Genomic DNA, 6,032 nt, shown 5'->3' on the forward strand with positions numbered 1-6,032 from the left:
CGCTGCTGAGGCCGGCTCGAGGTTAAGGAAAGCCGGTGCCTCCGCGATTGAGGCGCTCTTTGCCAAGGAACACTGCCAAATGCTGGGGGACATAGTATGTTGGACAACATAGGTAGGCCCCACGGGTCACCAGCTTAGTTTAGTCTGTTTAGTTTACTTTAGTTTAGCAATCAGCTATTGTATTTTATTACTGATTTTATGTCTTGTATTAGTGACGCCCTTTGAGACAACTGTGTGGTAATATTGGGCTATATGAGTATAACTGAATTGAATTTAATAAAATTGATTTAATCTTGTTTTAAAATATATATATATATATTTATATATATATATACACTGACCAAAAATATAAACGCAACACTTTTGTTATTGCTCCCATTTTTTATGGTATGAACTCAAAGATTTGAAACATTTTCCACATACACAAAATAACCAGTTCTCTGAAATATTGTTTACAAATCTGTCTAAATCTGTGATAGTGAACACTTTTCCTTTGCCAAGACAATCCATCCCACCTCACAGGTGTGCCATATCAAGATGCTGATTAGACAGCATGATTATTGCACAGGTGTGCCTTAGACTGGCCACAAGAAAAGGCCACTCTGAAATCTTCAGTTGTATCACACAGCACAATGCCACGGATGTCGCAAGTTTTGAGGGAGCGTGCAATTGGCATGCTGATAGCAGGAATGTCCACCAGAGCTGTTGCTAGGGAATTGAATGTCCATTTCTCCACCATAAGCCGTCTCCAAAGGCGTTTCCGAGAATTTGGCAGCACATCCAACCGGCCTCACAACCGCAGACCACGTGTAACCACACCAGCCCAAGACCTCCACATCCAGCATGTCCACCTCCAAGATCATCTGAGACCAGCCACTCGGACAGCTGCTGAAACAATCGATTTGCATAACCACAGAATTTCTGCACAAACTGTCAGAAACCGTCTCAGGGAAGCTCATTTGCAATGCTCCTCGTCCTCATCGAGGTCTCGACCTCACTTCAGTTCGTCGTCGTAACCGACTTGAGTGGGCAAATGCTCACATGCGATGGCGTCTAGCACGTTGGAGAGGTGTTCTCTTCACGGATGAATCCCAGTTTACACTGTTCAGGGCAGATGGCAGACAGCGTGTGTGGCATCGTGTGGGTGAGCGGATTTTTGATGTCAGTGTTGTGGATCGAGTAGCCCATGGTGGTGGTGGGGTTATGGTATGGGCAGGCATACTGTATGTTATGGGCGACGAACACAGGTGCATTTCATTGATGGCATTTTAAATGCACAGAGACACCGTGACGAGATCCTGGGGCCCATTGTTGTGCCGTACATCCAACAACATCACCTCATGTTGCAGCAGATAATGCACGGCCCCATGTTGCAAGGATCTGTACACAATTCTTGGAAGCTGAAAACATCCCAGTTCTTGCATGGCCAGCATACTCACCGTACATGTCACCCATTGAGCATGTTTGGGATGCTCTGGATCGGCGTATACTACAGCGTGTTCCAGTTCCTGCCAATATCCAGCAACTTCGCACAGCCATTGAAGAAGAGTGGACCAACATTACACAGGCCAAAATAGACAACCTGATCAACTCTATGCGAAGGAGATGTGTTGCACTTCATGAGGCAAATGGTGGTCACACCAGATACTGACTGGTTGTCTGGGTCCCCTGACCCCCTCAATAAAACAAAACTGAAGATTTCAGAGTGGCCTTTTCTTGTGGCCAGTCTAAGGCACACCTGTGCAATAATCATGCTGTCTAATCAGCATCTTGATATGGCACACCTGGGAGGTGGGATGGATTGTCTTGCCAAAGGAGAAGTGCTCACTATCACAGATTTAGACAGATTTGTGAACAATATTTCAGAGAACTGGTTATTTTGTGTATGTGGAAAATGTTTCAAATCTTTGAGTTCATACCATAAAAAATGGGAGCAATAACAAAAGTGTTGCGTTTATATTTTTGGTCAGTGTATATGTGTAATATATATATATATATATATATATATATATATATATATATATATATTATGATATGATGATGTCATACAGCCTGCTGGTTTTACTGGAGGCAAAAAGAGGCAAAAAATCATGAATGTGAGCTAAAAACATTGCAGAGAAAATCTGAATTCGTAAGAGTTAAATTCCTAAATTAGCACTTATTTAAGATTAGAGAAGACTATGAGAATTATTTCCGCCATAGCAGTTTATTGTCATTTTAGTTTCTGTTTAATTTTTAATATAGGTTTTCCCAGATCTAATTTGCTTTCAGGTACATATTTGACTTATAGTTAACCTACCAACTTAAATTTAATACATATACTATTGTAAAGAATACACCAAAGATTAAAGAAAAGAAACAATAAACAAAAAAACACCACACAGGTTCAGTGTGATTAAAAAGTTAGTACATCATTTAAAAATATGTTTATGAGGAACCATTAGCCTATATTGCTTGCGTTAAGTTTGAGTCGATTAAAATGTTGTGTAAATACTTTCAATTTGTTTTAAACTTGCTAGAGCTCCACTGTGTGTGAATTCAGAATTTTGTCCTCAAATTTTTGTGTTTGCGTTTTTTTGGAAGCCAGTTGGTTAAAGCTAAGAGATATATTTGTCTTACTGCACTATGTTCATTTATGAACATTGTTCAAAATACAAATCTTGGCATATTTGCGAAATTAAAAAGTCACTTTGACTTTGGAACAAAAGCATATAAAAAGTCTCAGTAAAAGAAAGTATCTAGCATAATCAATTGCATGGCAAATGAATTTCACAAAACTAAATAAATAAAACAAATTTTAGAATTTTCCTAAAATGAGATAGCATTATTTAAGTGTTCATTATTGTTTTTTTTTTTTTTTTACCTTTATTTTAGGATATGTTGAGAAAGATTTATCACAATGCTGACCTGGCAAGAAGACATCTGAAAACTCTTCATGAAAAGTTGTAAGGAACCAAAAATGTATTGTTATAAATGTAAATCATGTAACAAATAAATAAAAATTACAATTTATTGTTACACTTTGATAATAATTACCTTTAAGTAAGATTTTCATCCATCCATCAATCCTAACCTTTAGGTTTCAGTTGATGCAATGTAAATATTCCTTTTTTTTTCTATACAGATTAACATGTGTTTTGTGTATTTCTCATTTGATGTCAACGTACAAAGACCAACCAGGATTGTATATTGAGGGAAATGCAGCATGACGTTTCTAATTTTTCAGATGTCATCAAACACAAGATTAAATGTTGATAAACCAAAAGGATCAGACTTTGGGACCACAACTAACTAAATGCATAGTTAAAAAAGAGGAATGGAAGACACGAATAGCCCTATATTTGCACATATTATCACATATTGGGACAAAATGTGCCAGCATAGGAACAAAACAGACACATTGGATTACTGTTGCCAAAAATGTGAGCCATACTGCTAGCAGGGACAATCACAATAGTCATGAAGTAACATTCATCCATCTATGTGTGCTAACCCTATAATTGGGTTGTAGCTTACATTTTTGAAGCTTCATGAAGCATTGACCCCTTTGTCCACCCTATCAAAACAAGCTTTTGTTTTTAAATATTTGGGCTGGCGTATCTTTCCAAAAGTCTTTCTCCTGTTGTCCCCGAAATATTTTGACTTTGACAAACAGGACAAAACTTTAAATAAATCATAATTGATATTTTGGATATAAATAAATCAAAATGTCACTAGCTAATATACTTCTAAAATTGTTTTTTTATAGTTTTTTTAAATTGGAATGGCAAATTGTAATTTAGTTCAAACATCTTTTTTTCCAGAATATGCTCCTGCTTTGCATTCCCTGACCATCCTGACAAAAGGAAGAGCATTTAAAACTGGCTTGATGAATTATATTTTTGTTTTTCGCAATAAAATTGACCAAATCAAAATTATAATATTGGGCAAAAATTATAAGTGACCTTTTCCCACTTTTGTAACAAAGACAGGGTTTATTACAAATGTTATTTCTTAATTTTTTATCAAACAAAGGTCCATTTGGTTGAAAAAAGTAAGTCTAAAGCAATGTTATATCTGGAAAAATATATTAGATTCTTTTTCTATCCTCGCATGTAGGTTGTTTTATTTGTAAATTTATTTTTCGCGTTTTGTCTTTTCTTATGTGAGCTAATAATAGAAACCATCATCAAATGGGAGAGGTATGGAATGTTTCTGCATGGATGGCCATGTATAATCTTTACTCACTCTATTTTAGCTCTAACATTTTCAGGTAATTCCCAAGAGAGAGATCGTCTCTGTGGAGAGTATTTCCTATTTGTTGTAGGAAAAAAATGAACAGGATAATGCTCACTTGTTTGAATCTCAGAGGTTCTTCGTGCTGCTACAGAAGCAATCATAGTGGTGTGCAGACATTGACTTTGTCGTATTTAGTCGGTCTAAAATGTACTGCTGTAAAATCCCCTTGGGACACACATTGAAGAAATGAACCTTCCTCAAAGAAGTAAAAAGTGGTTTGAAGGCTTTTGAAAAACACGGTTTGAGAGCAACTTGAGGACAATTAATCAAAAAGTAGCAGTTTTTCAAGATAAGACAACAGTTGGAATGAAGCCGGATTCATTTCTATGTGTGGCCCACTTGCTTTTATATAAACTAAAGGAATAACTAAGAATTTTAATTTGTTCTGCAGATTAATTAGATTGAAAACTGTATGTGACGTGTTAAATTTCAATAGTGGGATTTATGGGACTATTGATCATTTAAACCTGAATAAGTAAACAAATACACAATAAAAACAGATGTACCAGACTGCTGAAAAAAAATTATTGAATAGCACAGCTAGAGCAGCAATTTATAGTTCTACCTTAATATCCAGAGCGAGGGGCCACTATAAGGCGTTATTTTCAAACCAATAAAAAGCAATTTCCAAAGTAATTGAGAACATGTTTCAATACATATGCATGAAAAAGGCATTTTCCAAACCAACGGCTCCTGTGCTCATGAAATTGATTGAGGGGATGACCCGCTATATTAAATGTTATTTGAGAACCATCAAAACACACAAAATTGCAAATTGCCCAGCTTGTTTCAGAATTAATACCTCATTCATCATCATTATGAGCTGATAAGTTAATTTAACCATTTCATTCTGTCCTAATGAGCTATAGTTGAATTAATGTCATGTAATGTATGAAAGTAACATTTGAACAGAGGCAATGATATGAGACAAACAGAGCAGGGACTGCTTTAGAAGCATAATGGTGGCATAAATCTCATAATGGTGGGCCGTTTTCTTACAATTTCAAAATAAATATGCAAAACTTTGATTTTTGTAGTTGTTGTTGTTGTTATAAAGTTTTGTTTTAATGATAAAATCAGGCTTTGATGAACAAATTCTGTCTTTTTTAAAGGAAAAAAGCACCTGGATTATAAAATAGCAGAGAAAAAAACAAAAAGAGGGAAATGGTTCCTTTTCTGTGTCTGCTTGGCTTATTGAGGAGCAAACTGAGCTGCCAGTCCTTCATCTGCTGTGAATCGACGCGCGTTTGACCGTGCAGAGCTGTGCGCGGCGTTTTCGTTCCACCTTAAATTCGTTTTGGCTACGCGTGCTCCCTGTAGTTTGAGTTCTTTTTATTTTTTTTAATTTTTTCTTGTCCTCCCGCAGCAGCTGTCACCCTGCATTACTCGCAGTCAGCTAAATGAAACATTATTCTAAACATATGCATCGTAATCAGTCCGGTCACACTTACAAGAACACGCGTTAATAAGGCAATCAATCACTCTGGAACAAGCAAGTTGTTCTGTAACAGCTCATAAACAGTGTGTAATGAAGAATTGGAGGTTACCATGACACGGCGCTGATCAGATAATCAATGTCAAAGATGCGATGAATGTCAGTAAATGTGCTTTTCATGTCGTTTCTATAAAATCTCCAATTTACAACAAGCAGTTCAATTACCCTGAAAATTCAGTCAATTAAATAGAGGTGATTGGACAGTAGAGCCAGCATCATCGATCTCTGCATTTCTATCTCGCCGGTGGACATTTAATTT

Source organism: Oryzias latipes, chromosome 21, assembly GCF_053564925.1.
Source record: "Oryzias latipes strain Hd-rR chromosome 21, Olatipes_Hd-rR_3.1".
Taxonomy (NCBI): domain Eukaryota; kingdom Metazoa; phylum Chordata; class Actinopteri; order Beloniformes; family Adrianichthyidae; genus Oryzias; species Oryzias latipes.